The sequence below is a fragment of the Mobula birostris genome, chromosome 21 (assembly GCF_030028105.1).
Source record: "Mobula birostris isolate sMobBir1 chromosome 21, sMobBir1.hap1, whole genome shotgun sequence".
NCBI lineage: Eukaryota > Metazoa > Chordata > Chondrichthyes > Myliobatiformes > Myliobatidae > Mobula > Mobula birostris.
Genome location: NC_092390.1, coordinates 17733661 through 17754514, shown reverse-complemented (window position 1 = coordinate 17754514; position 20854 = coordinate 17733661). Strand labels below are relative to the sequence as shown.

Genomic DNA, 20854 nt, shown 5'->3' with positions numbered 1-20854 from the left:
GAAGAAAAGATGTGCTGGCATTGGAGAGGGTCCAGAAGAGGTTCACAAAGATGATTTCAGGAATGAAAGAGTTATCATACGAGGAAGGTTTGATGGCTCTGGGTCTGTACTTGCTGGAATTTAGAAGGATTGTGGGGGGGGGGCTGAATTTCATTAAAACCTTTTGAATGTTGAAAGGTCTGGATGGAGTAGATGTTTCCCATGGTGGGAGAGTCCAGGACAAGAGAGCACAGCCTCAGGTAGAGGGTCATCCATTTAAAACAGACGTGGAGAAATTTCTTCAGCCAAAGGGTGGTGAATTTGTGGAATTAGTTACCACAGGCAGCTGTGGAAGCCAGTCATTGGGTGTATTTAAGGCAGAGATTGATTGGCTCTTGATTGGACATGACATCAAGTACGCAGGGAGAAGGTTGGAGGGTGGGGCTGAGGAGGGAAAAACAGGATCAGCCATCATTGAATGGCGGATCAGACTCGATGAGCCAAAATGGCCTAATTCTGCTCCTATGTCTTTTGGTCTTGAAGGCATAGCGTCCATATGGTATGATAAAGATTGTGAGCTTCTGCAACTTGGGAGCCAAATGGATATTCTAAAACCCCGAGTTTGGATCTAGTGTGTTGAAGATCTTTGCTCCACCCACCAGACCAAATGTGTGCTCAACAGAGGCAGAATGAAATTCTCCTGCCTCACTGCATTATTCAGTTTTGTGTGGTCAACACAGATCATCAACGTGCCAACTGGCTTGGGAATAGGAACAATGTCCACACACCAGTCCGTGAATCCATTCACTCTAGTTATGATATCAAGCACCTTCATTCTCTCAAGTTCAGCTTTCACTTTGATCATCAGTGGGATTGGTATACACCTCACTGTGGTCAGAGAGTAGGGTATCACTTCTGGCCTAGTTGGATAACGTAGTCTTCTTTCGGTACCCCCAGGCCTGTGAACAATCCAGATCCTTCTGCCACTGAACATTGTTCAGCAAACCCAGCCTTGCAGTGAGGTTCAGCTTCTTGATGGCACGTCATCCCAGTAGTGTAGAGAAGAGATTCTGAACAACATGGACATCCTTTTTAACTGCTTCTCACTTCGATGGATGGAAGTGGTGAACATTCCTTTTACCCTGGCCCATGAGCACTTTCCTTGTTGGGTTTAGTGTAATGCCTGTTTTCTTCACCGGCTTTGTGAAGAGACTTTTGGGCATGGCTGTGACATCTGACCCAGTGTCCATATTGAACATCACTGCCTCATTTTGCAACTGAACCGTAGTACACCAGCCTTGTCCATTTGAATCTAGAGTCTTAAGGAAATCTCTCTCTTCATTGGATTCATGATCCCCTGAAGAACTGTTTCTGAGTGACATTGGCTTTTATAATGGCCAACTCTATTGCAATGTGGCATTTCACTTCTTTTGCTGGACAGAACCTTTGACATGCAATGGAGACTTGCCACATCTCCTGCTGTTGGACCATTTTACCCACTCTTGGTTTCACTTGTCTGTTTTGTTTGAGCTGACCTTTACTGTCATCTCTTCCTGTAGTCTTTCTGACTGCACCTTGTTTCCTCTCATATGTCACATTTTGCTTTCCTGTGAATTATTCTCTTAATTTTTCCCGCACTGTTTTGTACTCCTTTTTCCCGAGGAATCAGGAGTCGCCATAGTGGAGGGGTCCTGATACGATACGCCCCCAACTGGGCCAGCTTCCCAAATGCTCTAACTCTCCAGAGAATGGATAGCTTGTGCGGTCCCTTTAAGTATTCAGGACCGTCCCCCAAACTGGCTGTCATGTTTTGGCAACAGGATTTCAGTATTTAAGGAGCAACTGAATGCGGGTTCAGTGATCAATCATAAGCTCAACTTGGGTTATTGTCTAGTGTCTTGTTTAGTGCCCAGTTCTCATTTCAGTCTCATACCAGGTCTCAGTCCTGGCCCCGGACACTCCAGCGTGAGGGTACAAATCGCCCTTGTCTCGGGTTCTTGTCACAGTGATGGCGTGGAGGATGGGCGGGAGAGCGTGAGGGAACAGAGGTAAGGAGTGTAAGAGTGAGGGACTGGGGGAAGAATGCGAGGCACTGAACGACTTGAAGGAGATAGTGATGGAGCGAGGGATTGGAGGGAGACAGTGGAGGCAGAGGGTATGTGGGAGTCAGGGGTCGGGAGTGAAGGGTTAGAGGGACAGAATGAGAATCAGAATCCTTTATTATCGTCAAGTATGTGGACACATACAGGGAACTCGGTGCCGGTTTCCCTGAGCTCTCGCTGTACAGAATCAAAAAGCAAACAAAACAATAGTGCAAATTAATCGTGAACTATATACAATGAGGTATACCTGTGTATGTACGGGTGGACTTGGTCTATAATAGACTAAAACTCAAGTGTTCATAAGACTGATGGCATACGGAAAGAAACTGTTCTCGTACCTATTTGTCCTGGCATACAGTGATCTAAAGCACCTACCAGAGTGTGGGAGTGAGAGATTAGAGGGAGAGAGTGTGGGAGTGAAAGATTGGAGGGAGAGAGTGTGATGGAATGAGGGATTGGGGAGAGGATGTGGGAATGAGGAATTGGAAGGAGTGATTCGAATCATAGACTCATAGAAATCTATAGCACATTACAGGCCCTTCAGCCCACAATATTGTGCTGACCATGTAACCTGCTATAGAAACTGCCTAGAATTACCCTACCGCAAAGCCCTCTTTTTCTAAGCTCCATGGACCTACCTAAGAGTCTCTTAAAGACCCTGTTGTATCTGCCTCTACCACCATCACCAGCAGCACATTCCACACACCCACCACTCTCTGGGTGAAAAACTTACCCCTGACATCCCCCTTGTACCTACTTCCAAGCACTTTAAAACTATTCCCCCTGGTGTTAGCCATTTCAGCCCTGGGAAAAAGCCTCTGGCTATCCATATGATCAATGCCTCTCACCATCTTATACACCTCTATCAGGTCACCTCTCATCCTCCGTTGCTCCAAGGAGAAAAGGCCGAGTTCACTCAATTTATTCTCATAAGGCATGCTCCCCAATCCAGGCAACATCCTTGTAAATCTCCTCTGCACTCTCTCTATAGTATCCACACCTTTCCTGTGCTGGGGTGACCAGAACTGAACACAGTACTCCAAGTTGGGGTTTGACCAAGGTCTTATATAGCTGTAACATTACCTTATGGCTCTTGAACTCAATCCCACAGTTGATGAATGCCATCGCACCATATGCCTTCTTAACAACACTGTCAACCTGCGCAGCTGCTTTGAGTGTCCTGTGGACAGGGACCCCAAGATTTCACTGATTCTCCACACTGCCAAAAGGCTTACTATTTACTTTTTAGCGTGTCACACCAAATAGTCAGCCGTTCTTGTCTGGTCGGCTTTAGTATTAATATTCTGTCTTCAAGTTTGACCTGCCAAACTGAGCCACTTTACACTTATCTGGGTTGAACTCCATCTGCCACTTCTCAGCCCAGTTCTGTATCCTGTTGATGTCCCACTGTAAACTCTAACAATTCTTCAGACTATCCACAACACCCCCAACCTTTGTGTCATCAGCGAACTTACTAACTCACCCTTCTACTTCCTCATCATTTACGAAAATCACAAAGAGGAGGGGTCCCAGAACAGATCCCTACGGAACACCACTGGTCACCATCCTCCATGCAGACTACGAACTATCTATAACCACCCTTTGCCTTCTGTGGCAATCCAATTCCAGATACACAAAGCAAGATCTCCTTGGATCCCATGCCTCCTTACTTCCTGAAGGAGCCTTGAACAGGGAACATAATCAAATGCCTTACTGAAATCTATGTACACTACATCCACTGCTCTACCTTCATCAGTGTGATTACATCCTTAAAGAATTCACGACCGGCCCTTGACAAAGCCATGCTGACTATTTCTAATCACATTATGTCTCTCCAAATGCACATAAATCCTGCCTCTCAGGATCTTCTCCAACAACCTGCCCACTGAAGTAAGACTCACTGGTCTATAATTTCTTGGGTTATTTCTACTCCCTTCCTTCTCCTCTCCCTGTTGATGATGCAAAGATCATCGCCAGAGGCTCAGCAATCTCCTCCCTCACTTCGCTCAGTAGCCTGGAGTTTATCTTATCTGGTCCTGATGACTTACTTAACTTAATACCTTTCAACAGCTCCAGCACATCCTCTTTCTTAATGTCTATATACTCTAGCATTTCAGTCTGCTGTAAGTCATCTCCGCAATTGCCAAGGTTTTTTTCACTGGTGAATACTGAAGCAAAGTATTCATTAAGTATCTCTGCTACCTCCTCCGACTCCATGCACACGTTTCCACTGTTGCACCTGATTGGTCCTGTTCTCACATATCTCATCCGCTTGCTCTTCACATACTTGTGGAGTGCCTTGGGTTTTCCTTAAACCTGCTCGGCAAGGTCTTCTCGTGACCCCTTCTAGCTCTCCTAATTTCATTCTTGAGCTCCTTCCTGGCACCCTTGTAATTTTCCAGAGCTCTAACAGTACCTGAGGTGGCGGTGAGGGGTCAGAGGGAGAGGGTGAGGGATCGGTGAGAGAGGGTGAGGTGGGGGTAGGGATCAGAGGGAGAGGGTAAGATGGATTGAGGATCAGAGGGAGAGGGTGAGGTGGAGGTGGGGATCAGAGGGAGGGGTGAGGTGGGGGTGAGGGGTCAGAGGGAGAGGGTGAGGTGGGGGTGGGGATCAGAGGGAGAGGGTGAGGTGGGGCTGAGGGATCAGAGGGAGAGGGTGTGAGGGGTCGGAGGGAGAAGGTGAGGTAGGTGTAAGGGGTCGGAGGGAGAGGGGTGAGGTGGGGGTGAGGGATTGGAGGGAGAGGGTGAGGTGGAGGTGGGGGTGCGGGATTGGAGGGAGAGGGTGTGGTGGGTTGAGGATCGGAGGGAGAGGGTTGAAGTGGGGGTGAGGGATCGGAGGGAGAGGGTGAGGTGGGGCTGAGGGGTCAGAGGGAGAGGGGTGAGGGGTCGGAGGGAGAGGGTGAGGTGGGTGTAAGGGGTCGGAGGGAGAGGGTGAGGTGGGGGGTGAGGGATCGGAGGGAGAGGGTGAGGTGGGGGGTGCAGGATCGGAGGGAGAGGGTGAGGTGGGGGGTGAGGAATTGGAGGGAGAGGGTGACGGTGGGGCTGAAGGGTCGGAAGGAGAGGGTGTGGTGGGGGTGAGCAGTCACAGGGAGAGGGGTGCAGTGGGGGGTGAAGGGTCCAGAGGGAGAGGGTGCGGTGGGGGTGAGCAGTCACGGGGTGAGAAGGTGCAGTGGGGGTGAAGGGTCAGAGGGAGATGTGCGGTGGGGGGTGAGGGGTCAGAGGGAGAGGGTGCAGTGGGGGGTAGGGATTGGAGGGAGAGGGTGGAGGGTGGGGCTGGGGATCGGAGGGAGAAGGTGGTGGTGGGGTGAGGTGTGTCAGAGGGAGAGGGTGCGGTGGGGGGAGGGATCGGAGGGGAGAGGATGCGGTGGGGATCGGAGGGAGAGGGTGAGGTGGGGGTAGGGATCAGAGGGGAGAGGGTGAGGTGGAGATGAGGGGTCAGAGGGAGAGGGTGAGGTGGGGGTGAGGAGTCAGAGGGAGAAGGTGAGGTGGGGGTGAGGGGTCAGAGGGAGAGGGTGAGGTGGGGGTAGAGGTCAGAGGGAGACGGTGCAGTAGGGGTTGGAGGGAGAGGGTGTAGTGGAGGTGTGGGGTCAGAGGGAGAGGGTGAGGTGGGGGTGAGGGGGTCAGAGGGAGAGGGATGAGGTGGGGATGAGGGGGTCGGTAGGAGATGGTGCAGTGGGAGTTGGAGGGAGCGGGTGAGGTGGGGTGGGGGGTCGGAGGGAGAGGGTGCAGTGGGGTGGGGGTCGGAGGGAGATGGTGAGGTGGGGGTGAGGGATTGGAGGGAGAGGGTGAGGTGGGGGTTAGGGATCAGTGGGAGGGGGAGAGGGAGAAGGTAGGTGGGGGTGAGGGGTCGGAGGGAGAGGGTGAGGTGGGGGTAGGGATTGGAGGAAGAGGGTGAGGTGGGTGCGGTGGGGGTGGGGGTTGGAGGGAGGAGGGTGAGGTGGGGGTGAGGGGTCAGAGGGGAGAGGGTGAGGGTGGGGGTAGGGATCAGAGGGAGAGGGTGCAGTGGGGGTTGGAGGGAGAGGGTGCAGTGGGGTGGGGGTTGGAGGGAGAGGGTTAGGTGAGGGTGAGGGATCAGAGGGAGAGGGTGAGGTGGGCGGTGAGGGGTCAGAGGGAGAGGGTGAGGGGGTCGGTGGGGAGTGGGTACTGTGGGGGTAGGGGATCAGAGTGAGAGGGTGAGGGGTCAGAGGGGACAGGGGTTGAGGTGGGGGGTAGGGATTGGAGGGACAGGGTGCGGTGGGGGTCTGGTCGGAGGGAGAGGGTGAGGTGGGGTGAGGGGTTGGAGGGAGGGGGTTGCAGTGGGGGATCCCCAACGGTAGGGATTCTGTCTATGGGATAGATCCATCTGTGGTACAACATGGAGGATATCGGGTTTCAGGAGGAATGATTTAAAAACAACCTGATGGTCAGGCCATGCTGAGAGTAAGGGGTCGGAGGGAGAGGGGTGAGGTGGAGGTGGGGGTGCGGGATTGGAGGGAGAGGGTGCGGGGGTACTTGGGTTACATGGTCAGCCATGCTGAGAGTGGTCAGGTCATGGAATGAGCTGTCGGTGAAAGTGGTTGAGGCAGGTGTATTAGTAAAAGTTAAACGACTTGGATGGATTAATGGATTGGAAAGATTAGAGGGTTATGTGCCAAAGGAGGGCGGATGGGACTCGCTTCAATAGGCATCTGATTTGGTGGTGGACGAGCTGAGCTGATGAATCCATTCCATGCTGTGTGACTCTGTGGCTCTATAAAATGAAAATGTGGCCCCCGGCTGAAATCCTCAGCAGTGTGTCCTCCCTCTTGGGCTGTGGGCCCTTGCTTCAGTGTGGACCCGGAGCTGAGGCATCAGCTGAAGTTGGACAAGATGTTGTCCTGATGAAGAGTCTTGAACCCAAAGCATCAACTGTTTTATTCCTCACCATCGATGCTGCCGAACCTGCCAACCTGCGTAACTCCACAACTACCAGGCTCCTAAATTCAGAGGAGATAACTCAAATCACCCCAATATTGAACTGATCCCACAACCTACATGCTCTCTATCAAGTACAAATTGGTATTCAATGCCATAATTCCTTTGGAACTAATCAATAGCTTTTAAGACCTTAGCTTCAATAGTGAGGCCTGTATCGGTCAGGGTTTGACTATGGATGTTGCACCCTGGCTGTCTAGGGCAGTATGATATAGAGAGCAAGCTACTGCCCATGTAGCAAGCTCCCCCTCCCCATGCATCTGATAAACCCAGAGGAACGGCAGAGACTGATATAGTTTGGTACGCAGCAGCGTCACAGGAGTTTTCCAGTCAGCCTTGAACTCAATGTTGGACTGCCTCACGGACTCCAGCTCCGCATTTTCCATTGGGGTTTACCTCCTGAAGCCTTTTCCCTCGAGTGGGTTTAGCTGCAAAGCAAGTGGAGGTTTGAGATCAGAGTTTTCCTTCTCCTAGATGAGCTGCCAACCACGGCTGATGAGCCCCGTCTGCCTAAAGCTGCTGGTTTTAAGGCTCAGTAACCTGCCTTTGCCTCTTCTCCTGTCAGTAAAAATGGTTCTGCCGGGTTTTAGTAGTGAAACCCACATGCGAAGACCAGGAGCTGAAATTGATTGTCAGGGGCTATTTGAGGCGCACGCCATTGGGAAGCATTTAATGGGTAGTGGGAACTTGTCCCCATCTTACCCCCAGCTGTAACAATCTTAAGGGACCAAGCTTCCATACCCTCTTGTGCAATTGGATCCTCTGTTTTCCCCACTTGCAGACCCCAATCAGTTTATAGTGGTGACATCTCCTCCACAATCTCCATCAGCACAGGTGCATCACAGTGCCGTGTGCTTAGTCCCCTCTTCGCTCTATACTTATGAATGTGTGAAAAAGCACAGCTCTAATGCCATATTTAAGTTTGCTGATGACACCACTGTCACAGGATCGAATCAAAGGTGGTGATGAATCAGCATATAGCAGGGAGACTGGAAATCTGGCTGAGTGGTGGCTTAAGAAAATCTCACTCAACGTCAGCAAGACAAAAGAGCTGATTATTGACTTCAGGAGGAGGAAACCAGAGGCCCATCACCCAGTCCTCATCAGGGGATCAAAGGTGGAAAGAGTGAGCGTTTTAAATTCTCCAGTGTTATCATTTCAGAGGACCTATCCTGGGCCCAGCACGTAAGGGCAGTTATGAGAAAGCACAGCAGCACCTCTGCCTCCATAGAATTTTTCAAAGATTTGGCATGACATCTAATACTTCGATAAACTTATATACTGTAGGAGTGGTGGTGCATCACAGCCTGGAATGGAAACACCAATGCCCCTGAACTGGAAAGCCTAAACAAAGTAGTAAATTCGACCAAGTCCATCATGGTTAAAGCCCTCCCCTCTACAGAGCACAGCTACACAGAAGGCTGCAGCTATTATCAGAGACCCCCACCACCCAGGACATGCTGTCCTCAGGAAGAAGGTGCAAGAGCCTCAGGACTCACACCACCTTGTTCCAGAACAGTTACTACCCCTAAACCATCTGGCTCTTGAACCAGAGAGGAAAACCATGCCCTATCTCTGAACTGTTCCCATAGCCCATTCTAAGGACTTTTCATCTCATATTCTCGATAGTTACTGTTTATTTATTATTATTATTATTTCTGTTTTATATTTGCTCAGTTTGTTGCTTTTTACATATTGGTTGTTTGTCCATCCTGTTGAGTGCAGTCTTTCTACTTTGGATTGTGGATTTACTGAGCTTGCCCACAAGAAAACAAATCTCATGGTTGTATATGCTGACATATTTTGTACTTTGATGACAAATAAACTTTATTTATTTATTTGTTTTACGAGGACTAGAATATAAAAACAGGACTGTGATGTTGAGGCTTTCTATGGCATTAGTCAGCCCGCACTTGGAGTGTTGTGAGCAGTTTTGGGCCCCTTATCTAAGAAAGGACGTGCTGGCATTGGAGAGAGTCCAGAGGAGGTTCATGAGAAATCCCAGGAATGATAGAGTTAACGTATGAGGGTCTGGGCTTGTACTTGCTGGGGTTTAGAAGAACGAGAGCAGATCTCTTTGAAACCTGTTGGGGATCTCATTGAAGCCTATTGATGAGGAGGAATGTCTTTAGCTAGATGATGGTGAATCTATGGAGTTTATTGCCACAGAAGGCTGCGGAGGCCAAGTAATTGGATGTATTTAAAGCAGAGGATGATTGGTTCTTGATTAGTAAGGGCATTGAAGATTTTGGGGAAAAGGCAGGAGAATAGGGTTGAGAAGGATAATAAATCAGCCATGATCGAACGGTGGAGCAGACACGATGGCCTAATTCTGCTCCTATGTTTTATGGTCCTGTGGACTGACTGGACCAATAGGACTGCTTCTCTGCAGTCACCATGAATCTGTGATATCTAACGTCAGCATTGCCAGTGACACTGATCTCTGAGTGAAGCAGATATCTTGCAGCTGCCATTCACTGTGTTATTGTCCTGTCAGTGCTCTCTCTAAAATCACGACCTTCTCTTCACGTTCCTCGCCTTCACCTCGATAACTCCTCTTCCACTGTACCATGGAACTGTCCACCTCCCCATCATTCACACCATTGTATCATCTTGTCACTCCACTCTTTCAGGTCCTGGAGATCCCAATTGTAATATTCAACCATTAACTCATTCTGTTCAAAAATTCTACCTCTCCATCCTAGTGTTACCTGTGGATTAAAACCTCTTTGATTCAATCACTCTGTCAATCTATCAGCCTCTGATACTTTCATTTTACTCCTCTCATTCCATCTACTTGGTTACCAATTGCTGCTCAAAATCTAATATAGCGCCCTGTACTTTTGTCAGTTGTAGCATTCTTCTCTTCTGTCACGGAGTGTCTCTCATTTCACGCTCCTACTTCAGCCTCTGATGGTTTGCACATTCTCCCTGTGACTGTGTGGGGCTCCCCGGGTATTCTGGTCTCCCCCCACTTCGCAAAGACGTGCGCCTGCAGTCATTACCACCACCACAGCGCAGGAAAGTATGGCGGCACTTGCGCGCAAACGACGCACTTCACCATGTGTTTCGATGTACATGCGATAAGTAAATGAACCTGCACCTGGAGCTTAACTAAAACAATCTGCTGCAGGAATGCAGCCGGTCAGGCAGGATTTGTTGGGAATGTTTCAGGTAGAAACCCTGTATCTGGGCTGAGTACCCCAGCCAGTGGTAGCCTCCAGCTGATGTGACAGCCTCCGACAGCTGGCTGTCGCTCTGCTCCCAACTGCGGCGCGTCACTGATGACAAAACTCACTTCTCAGGGTGCAGGGACAACTGGAAGTACTCAGTGAGCCGGACAGCGTCTGTGGGGCTGAACCTTCCTGACTGAACTCCGTTCCCCCTCCCCCAACTCACATTTGCACCAAATTTGGGAGATGGATAACAAATGGGAGTGGCAGAGTTCACCTGCTAGCAGGCTGAAACAGTATGGTTAGTAATCTCCCACCAACTCCCCACACTCCATCACCGACTCCGCTTTGTCACCAACTCCCACCATCCACAACTCAGTCCCCCCATCACTAACTGTCCCTGTCACTGACCCCACCCATCTACAAGTCCCCTCCACCCTCAACTCCCCATCCATAACTTCCCCATCCACAACTCTCCCGTCACTAACTCTCCCTGTTACTGAATTCGCACATCCACAACTCCCCTCCATCCACAACTCCCCTCCACACTCAACTCCCCCATCCACAACTCAGCCCCCTCGTCACTAACTCTCCCTGTCACTGATCCCACCCATCTACAACTCCCCTCCACTCTCAACTCTCCTGTTCGTAACTTCCCCATCCACAACTCCCCCGTCACTAACTCTCCCTGTCACTGACTCCCCACATCCACAACTCCCCCAACCACAACTCCCCCGTCACTAACTCTCCCTGTCACTGACTCCGCACATCCACAACTCCCCTCCACACTCAACTCCCCCATCCACAACTCAGCCCCCTCATCACTAACTCTCCCTGTCACTGACCCCACCCATCTACAACTCCCCTCCACACTCAACTCTCCTGTTCATAACTTCCCCATCCACAACTCCCCTGTCACTAACTCTCCCTGTCACTGACTCCCACATCCACAACTCCCCCATCACTAACTCTCCCTGTCACTGACTCCCCACATCCACAACTCCCCCCAACCACAACTCCCCTCCACCCTCAACTCCCCCATCCTCAACTCCCTCCATCCACAACTCCCCCATCACCAACTCTCCCTGTCATTGAGTCTGCACATCCACAACTCCCCCTACCCTCAACTGTCCCGTCCACAGCTCCCCCAACCACAACTCTCCTCCACCCTCAACTCCCCCATCCTCAACTCCCTCCATCCACAACTCCCCCATCACCAACTCTCCCTGTCATTGAGTCTGCACATCCACAACTCTCCTCCACCCCCATCCACAACTCCCCCCATCCACAACTCCCCCATCCACAACTCCCCACAACCACAACTCCCCTCCACCCTCAACTCCCCCTGTCCACCACTCCCCATCCACAAACCCCCCATCCACAACTCCCCCCATCCACTCCCCTCCACCCTCAACTCCCCTGTCCACCACTCCCCCATCCACAACTCCCCATCCACAACTCCCCCCATCCACAACTCCCCCCAACCACAACTCCCCTCCACCCTCAACTCCCCCTGCCCACCCACTCACCCATCCACAACTCCCCATCCACAACTCCCCCATCCACAACTCCCCCCAACCACAACTCCCCTCCACCCTCAACTCCCCCTGTCCACCACTCCCCCATCCACAACTCCCCCCCACCGCTAACTCTCCGTCACTGAATTCGCACATTCACAACTCCCCTCCACCCTCAACTACCCCGTCCACAATTCCCCCCATCCACAACTTTCCCCTATCACCAACTTCCCCTGCCCACAACTCCCCCTCATCCACATATCAGCCCCCACCCAGTCACATCCCCCCCACCCCATCACCAAGCATGGTGAGCAGGTGCGAGTAATGTTCTGAACTGTGCATATTTTAGTGCAAGAAGTATTGTAGGAAAGGCAGATGAGCTCAGATCATGGACCAACACAGGGATTTATGATATTGTAGCCATTAGTGAGACCCAGTTGCAGGAATTGCAGGATTAGCAGCTCAATATTCCGGAGTTCCGTTGATTTAGATGTGACAAAGCAGGAGGGATCAACGTCAGGAGAAACGTCATGGCAGAGCTCAGTCAGGACAGACTGGAGAACTCATCTAGTGAGTCTTTATAGGTGGAACTGAGGAAAAAGAAAGATATGACCATGCAAATTGGGCTCTATTATAGACCAGCCTATAGCCTGTGGGATTTAGAGGAACAAATTTGTAGAAAGATCACAGACTGTGCAGGAAGCATAAGGCTGGTATATTAGGTGATCTCAATTTTCCACGTATTGAATGGGAACCCCATTCTGTAAAGGACTAGGTGGGACAGAGCTGGTCAACTGTGTTTAGGAAAGTTTCCTTAATCAGTACGTGGAAGTCCCAACACGAGGGTGTGTAATACTTAATCTGCTGTTAGGGAATGAGACAGTGTAGGTGACTGAAGTTTGTGTAGGGGGACACTTTGGATCTAATGATCATAATGCTATTAGTTTTAAAGTAAATATGGAAAAAGGTATGTCTGTTCTGCAGGTTGAGATTCCAAACTGGGGAAAGGCCAATTCTGATGGCTTCAGAAAGGGTCTGGGAAGTGTGGATTGGGATTGTTTTCTGGCAAAGGTGAACTTGTTAAGCGGGAGGCCTTCAAAAGTGAAATTTTGAGAGTACAAAGCTTGCCTGTCAGAGTGAAAAGTAAAGATAACAGATTTAGGAAACCTTGGTTTTCAAGAGATATTGAGGCCCTAGTTAAGATAAAAGAAGAGATGCGTAGCAGACATAGGCAGATAGGAACCAATGAGGTGCTTGTGGAGTATAAGAAATGCAAGAGAACACAAAAGAAAGAAATCAGGAGAGGGCATGAAGTAGGCCTAGCAGACAAGGTGAAGGAGAATTCTGAGGGATTCTACAGGTACGTTGAGAGCAAAAGGATAGCAAGGGACAAAACTGGTCCTCTGGAAGATCAGAATGGTAATCCTTGTGTGGAGCCAAAAGAGATAGGGGAGATCTTAAATGGATTTTTTGCATCTGTATTTACTCAGTAGACAGTCACAGTCTATAGATGTGAGGCAAAGCAGCAGCGAAGTCATAGACCCTATACAGAATACAGAGGAGGAGGTGTTTGCTGTCTTGAGGCAAATTAGGGTGGACAAATCCCTAGGGCCTGATGAGTTGTTCCCTTGGTGAGCCTGACATCAGTAGTGGCAAAGTTATTGGAAGGTATTCTAAGGAACTGGATATGTGAGTATTCGGACAGGCATGGACTGATTAGGGATAGTCAGCATGGCTTCATGCATGGCAGGTCATGTCTATCCAATCTTATAGCTTTCAAGAAAGTTACCAGGAAAGTCGATGAAGGCAAGGAAGTGGATGTTGTCTATGTGGACCTTAGCGAGGCATTTGACAAGGTCCCAAATGGGAGGCTGGTCAAGAAGGTTCAGTTGCTGAGTATTCAAGATGAGGTAGTAAATTGGATTAGACATTGGCTTTGTGGGGGAAGTTGCTTCTCTGACTGGAGGGTTGTGACTAGTGAGGTGCCGCAGGGATCGCTGCTGGATCCATTGTTGCTTGTCACCTATATCAGTGACTGGATGATAATGTTGTTAATTGAGTCAGCAAATTTGCCAATGACACCAAGGTTTGGGGTTTAATGGACAGCAAGGAAGACTGTCAGATCTTGCAGCAGGATCTGGACCATCTAGAAAAATGGGCTGAAAATGACTGATGGAATTTAAAGCAGACAAGTGCGAGGTGTTGCACTTGGAAGGACCAACCAGGGGAGGTCTTACATGGTGAATGGTGGGGTTCTGAGGAGTGCAGTAGAACAGAGGGATCTGGAAATACAGGTCCATAATTCATGGAAAATGGTGTCACAGGTAGATAGGGTCATAGAGAAAGCTTTTGGCTCATTGGCCTTCATAAATCAAGGTATTGATTACAGGAGATAGGATGTTATGTTGAAGTTGTATAAGATGTTGATGCGGTCTAATTTGGAGTATTGTGTGCAGTTTTGGTCACCTACCTACATGAAAGATATAAGTATGGTTGAAAGAGTATAGAGAAAATTTACAAGGATATTACCTGGACTAGAGGACCCGAGTTATAAGGAGGTCTTCATTTCTTGGGATGTGGACATTGAGGGGAGATCTGATAGAGGTATACAAAATTATGAAGGGTGTAGATAGGGTAAAAGCAGGCAGGCTTTTTCCATTGGGGTTGGGTGGAGCTACAACTAGATGTCATGGGTTAAGGTTGAAAGGTGAAAAGTTTAAGAGGAACATGAGGGGAAATGTCTTCACTCAGGAGGATGTGAGGGTGTGGAACGGGGATATGCTCGGTGCCGGTCAATCGGAATGGGCAGTTTAAATGGCTTGGCATGGACTAGATGGGTCGAAGGGCCTGTTTCTGTGCTGTACTTTTCTATGACTGTATGACCAATTCCTCCCGTCACCAGCTCCCCCCATCACCAACACCCGCCCACAACTACCCCCCATCACCATCTCCCCTGTCCACAACTCACCCTGTCGCTGGCTCCCCCCAGCAAACAGTTCTCCACACTCATAAAATCTCCTACAGTCCATGAGCACCCTCTCCCATCACAGACTCTCCCCACCCCTGGAAGGTCCCACTGCTGTTACAGACAACTCGCACATTGAAAGATAGACTCCTGATCTCCCATTCCACCTCAGTACGGCAGTAGTACTTCATTTGTCTGCCAGCACTGCTCCTTCTCTGTAATGTTAACACATTATCCTGTTTACTTTTTAACTACCTTGAGCAACCTCTGTGATGTGATTTACATGGATGGCACACTGAGGTTCTCACTGTAACTATACACGTGACAAGAATAAACTAATACTGATATCAAGGCCACAGACTTTCTCCTCTATCAAACCTCTCCCTAGCTATTGCATCCCCTCCCACTGGCCATGGATACTCTCCACATCAACCCCTGTCCCCTCCCACAGAATGCCCCACAGCCCACAGTACTCTCCTTTATCAACCTCCCTCTCCCCACCCACAGACAATCTCCCCCCCCCCATCCACAGAATGTTCCACAGTCCACGGACACTCTTCCCACATCAGCCCCTCTCCCGTCCCAAGGACACTCTCCCTCTTCACCCCCTCTCCCGGTCCACAGAATGTCCCACAGCTCACAGATACTCTCCCCCTTCACCCCCTCTCCCGGTCCACAGAATGTCCCACAGCTCACAGATACGCTCCCCCTTCACCCCCTCTCCCTGCTCATATAATGGCCCAGCCCAAAGGCACTCTCCACCATCACCTCCGTTCCCACCCACTGATAATCTCCCTCTTCACCCCATCTTCCCACCCACAGAATGTCTCCCCCTCATCCCCTGTCCCCTCATCCCCTCTCCCCCTTCATCCCCTCTTCTCCTCACCCCCTCTCCCCACACACAGTATGTCCCAAAGCCCAGGCACACTCCCCCCTCATCCTTCTGCCCCCCACCCCCTCTCCCCACACACAGATTGTCCCACAGACCACGGACACTCTCCCCTTTCATCCCACCCCCTCTCCCCACACACAGAATGTCTCACAGCCCAGGAACACTCTCCCCCTCTTCCCCTCTCCCCCTCACCCCCTCTCCCCACACACAGAATCTCCCACAGACCAGGAACACTCTCCCCCTCATCCCCTCTCCCCCTCACCCCCTCTCCCCACACACAGAATGTCCCACAGACCAGGAACACTCTCCCCCTCATCCCTCTCCCCCTCACCCCTCTCCCCACACATAGAATGTCCCAAAGCCCAGGCACACTCCCCCCTCATCCCTCTCCCCCTCACCCCCTCTCCTCACACACAGAATGTCCCACAGCCCGGGAACGCTCTCCCTCCTCATCCCCCTCCCCCTCTCCCCCTCTCCCCCTCACCCCTCTCCCCACACACAGAATGTCCCACAGACCAGGAACACTCTCCCCCTCATCCCCTCTCCCCCTTCATCCCCTCCCCCCCACCCCCTCTCCCCACACACAGAATGTCCCACAGCCCGGGAACACTCTCCCCCCTCACACCACCCCCTCTCCCCACACACAGAATGTCCCACAGACCAGGAACACTCTCCCCCTCATTCCCTCTCCCCCTCACCCCCTCTCCTCACACACAGAATGTCCCACAGCCCGGGAACGCTCTTCCCCTTCATCTCCTCTCCCCCTCACCCCTCTCCCCACACACAGAATGTTCCACAGCCCGGGAACGCTCTCCCCCTTCATCCCCTCTCCCCCTCACCCCTCTCCCCACACACAGAATGTCCCACAGACCAGGAACACTCTCCCCCTCATCCCCTCTCCCCCTCACCCCCTCTCCCCACACACAGATTGTCCCACAGCCCAGGAACACTCTCCCCCTCATCCCCTCTCCCCCTCACCCCCTCTCCCCACACACAGATTGTCCCACAGACCAGGAACACTCTCCCCCTTCATCCCCTCTCCCCGTCACCCCCCTCTCCCCACACACAGAATGTCCCACAGCCCGGGAACGCTCTCCCCCTTCATCCCCTCTCTGCTTGGGGACAGTGAACTTGTTTAAGGGAGGTTGGTGTAATGATTGATGATCAGGGAGTGATTCAGAACAGAATCCTCTTCTGGGAGTCCACTGCACCTAACACCATTGCGATGAGGCAGCTGGGAGGAAGGGCTGGTGTTGTCTGGCCTGACCATATCGGTCGGCGCTGGTGTCTGGGGCTTCTCCTGCAGTGTGGGCTGGACTGGCCCTGATCGCGGGCTGACACCCTCTGCTGCTTTTGGTGAGGGGGCAGGAAGCCAAGCAGTCGGCACCAGAGCTTATCAGTAACCTGGCTGCCTTCAACTCACTAACGCTGGCAGATAATGTGCAGGACCCTGCCCGCTCACCCAAGCCATTAACCCTTCCTGTGCTGCTAACTGCCCACTCCCCAGACTTTTAACCCTTCCTGTACCACTAATTGGCCATCCTAGACCATTAACCCGTCCTGTACCACTATGCCATCTCAATTACCCCTTCCTGTACCACTACCTGTCCATCCCAGACTATTAACCCTTTCTGTACCACTTATTGGCCATCCAGACCATTAACCCTTTCTGTACCACTCTGCCCACTCCCATACAATTAACCCTTCCTGTACCACTAACAGTCAACTCCTCAGACCATTATACATTTCTGTACCACTAATTGGCCACTCCCCAGACCATAATCCTCCAGTACCACTTAACTGCCCTCTCCCCAGACTATTAACCTTTACTGTATCATTAACAGAACACTTCAGCCCATTAACCATTCCTGTACCACCATATATCTGCCTGCACACCAGCCCCATTAACCCTTCCTCCACCACAATCCTCCCATTCCTCAGCCCTATTAATCCTCCCTTTACCCATGTGCAACTGCACCTTCCCCAGCGCTTTAACCCTTCCTGTACCAATGTGTAACTATCCACTTGCAGTCCAGTAACTCTTCCTGTACCTCTGACTGCCTGCAACCCAACTCCATTAACCCTTCCTTTTCCACTGTGACTGTCCAGACCCACTAACCCTTCCTGTGCTATCATGACCCTGCCCATTAATTCATGTATCAACATGAGACCCTTGCCACTTCACAGCCTCATATTTTCTTCCACTTATTTGTCTCCTGGTATCGGACGTCACTTCCAGACCAGCACGTACTGCCGCTGTTACAACTGTCTTCTGAAACTGCTGCAGCCATTTCTGGAGGAGGTGCTCCCTTGGTGCTTTAGGGGAGGGAGTTTTGGGGTTTACACCCAGTGACGATGGAGGAGAGGGGAGGTATTTCCCACTTGGAATGGCATGGGACCTGGAGGGGAACTTGGGGGTGATAGTGTTCCTCCTTTTTTTCAGATTCAGATCCATTTATCTATCACATGCACACCAAAACATATGGTGAAATGTGTCAACACGAGAAAATCTAAAGCAAAAAACACTAAATGTTGGAGGAACTCAGCAGGACAGGTAGAATCTGGGAAAAGCGTAGACAGTCAATGTTCGGGCTGAGACTTCCTGATGAAGGGTCTTGGTCTGGAATGTCAACTGTTTCTTTCAAATCTTTTTATTATTATTATCCAAAATTTACAAGAGTACATCGAAGTAAACAACACTTACAATGTCTCAAGAAAAAAAACAAAGATTGAAAAAATTTTTGGTGATGGAAAAAAAAGAGAAAAAAAAAACCTTACTAAGCGAGAAAAAGTGAGGGAAAAAAAACCCATTAGGTGTTCAACCCCGGAGCCATGCGTCATACAAAAGCTTCTAAAGATAAACATCAAACCGCCAGCAAAAAAAATGTACCAAAAATGTACAATTAGATGGTGGAGGGTGGTGTTGTTCCTCCTTACCTGCTGCTCCTGCCTTTCTTGGCGGGGGTCGTGTGTTTCTGTTGGAATAGTCTGTGAACATAACTGATTCAGATTTATTTATCGCTTGCACATGGAAGCGTACGGTGAAATGCGCCCTTTCTGTTAACAACCAACGCAGTCTAAGGATGGACTGAGGGCAGCCAGTAAGTGCAGCCACACATTCTGGCACAAATGAAAGTCCACAGTGTTTGACAGAACAACACAGAGCACAGCCAGCCACAAAGCAAGCCCCCATTCCTCCCTCCCCAGGAACGTTCTGTAGATGGTACACACCACAGCACTGTCACCTGTAGAGGCAGGAGGGAGGGAGCTGAGGAATCACAAGGACCCAGGTCGTTGGGGACTGAGGTCTGTGCAAGTCCAGATGTTGCAGCCCGAAGGTCAAACTCGTGATCAGCAAGTCGTGGGGTAAAGCTTGAAGTTGCGGCCCAATGTCTGCGAATCTGAGAAGCCGGGAGCGAAAACTGGAAGGCCAGAGGCAGATTATCCTGGGACTGGAGGCCTGTTTGTGTGAACATGGGTGTGGGGGGCGGGGTGGTGGAGGGAACTAGTTTTGCTGTTGTTGTTGTTTGTGTTGTTCAGCTGAGCATTACGGACACGCTATGTTAGTATGGCGTCACTTGCGGGCTGCCCCCCAGCTCATCCATAGGAAGAGTTGATTGTTAACGCAAATGATGCATTTCAGTGTATGTGTGTGATAACTAAATGAATCCGAGCCTGAAATCTGAGAATTGAACACTACAGAGCAAAAATATATCCTTTCTTTCACTCCTTTTATTTTCTGAAGGATATTTCTCATTTTATCTTGCTGTTATTTTTTATTTAGGGTAACAGGCATTTCTGGCCCGGTGAGCCTGTGCTACCTAATTACATCCAAGGTGACCAGTTCACCTACTACCCTATGTATGTCTCTGGAGTGTGGGAGGAAAACGCAGCACCCAGAGGAAATCCATGCAGTCACGAGGAGAACACGCAGACCTCTTATAGGCAGCAGCGGGATTTGAACCTGCGTTGCTGGCACCGTAATAGTGTTAGGCTAACCACTACACGTGTGGGCACATGGCCAAGTGGTTAAGGCATTGGACTAGCGACCCGAAGGTCGCGAGTTCGAGCCCCAGCTGAGGCAACGTGTTGTGTCCTTGAGCAAGGCACTTAATCACACATTGCTCTGTGACGACACTGGTGCCAAGCTGTATGGGTCCTAATGCCCTTCCCTTGGACAACATTGGTGTCATGGAGAGGGGAGACTTGCAGCATGGGCAACTGCTGGTCTTCCATACAACCTTGCCCAGGCCTGCGCCCTGGAGAGTGAAGACTTTCCAGGTGCAGATCCATGGTCTCGCAAGACTATCGGATGCCTTATTCTTATAACCACTACACCACAGTGCCTCCCCATTGGACCATTGCTTCCTGCTTCCTACAACACTGAGACCAAAACTGGTTTAAAAAAATCCAAGGTATTTGTAAGTGCAGGAAAACCCCTCCACCTGCACCTTCACATAGCCGACAAGTGAGATGTTTCCGTCCTCTGAGTTAAACAAGCTAGTCCAGTAATACCCAAGAGTACTTCATTCTCCTCTGAGAAAGGTGAACATCTTCAACACCATTGAAATCAGAAAGTTAGGAGATAGAAGAGGAGGCAATGTGGGTGAGAGAGAAGGAAATAATTCACTTTCTGCTCTTGATAATGGTTGTTTTATGTTCCCTTAACATAGACATTTGGTGGTGGAGTTGTCTGATTCCTCGATCAGGCTCGGGACATGACATGGAGCAATATTACAATCAGATGCCAGCGTGCTGTAAGTGGAAGATTTGCTCAGTAATACACTCACATGTTCAACAAATAAAATTTAAAAAAACGAGAAGTTTGGGAGTTAATAAGAAAATCTAAGAGCAAGCCTCTATATTGAAGCAATAAAAGCCCAACAATTGGTGAAGCATTATGTATCAGAAAATTGTGTTGTTCATAAAATAATGAATAATTTATAGGGAGCATTACATTATTTAGTAAACCAAGGTCCCATAACTCAAAGTGTGACATAAGTTATTAAACCTGTATATTATTTATTTAAAATGAATAATTTTTCAAACAGCAACATTTTTATTAAACTATTTACATTTTTTTGAATAATGAATTGTGTGTCACATTAAGATGGTGTTTATTAAGACCTGAGTTTTCTCCCCAGTAAAACAGACAGAATATTTCACATCGCAATCAGCTTGGTCACATGAATGTCTCCAGAGTCAAAGTAAAATTCATGCTCTTGTTGTCGGGGTTGGGGGCGGGGGGGAGCAAAAACTGTTCTTGTACCCTTT

At 49.9% G+C, this 20854-nt stretch overlaps 1 protein-coding gene across 4 annotated transcripts in view; it reads left to right on the top strand.

Moving 5' to 3' along the window:
- The window catches only part of LOC140185629 (uncharacterized), a 215782-nt gene that overhangs the window by 18021 nt on the left and 176907 nt on the right, over window positions 1–20854 (top strand). For all 4 annotated transcript variants that reach the window (XR_011882681.1, XR_011882680.1, XR_011882679.1 and 1 more), the window contains exon 2: window positions 20254–20337. The gene's annotated coding sequence lies outside the window, so the exon portion shown is untranslated. The remainder of the gene's footprint in view (window positions 1–20253; window positions 20338–20854) is intronic.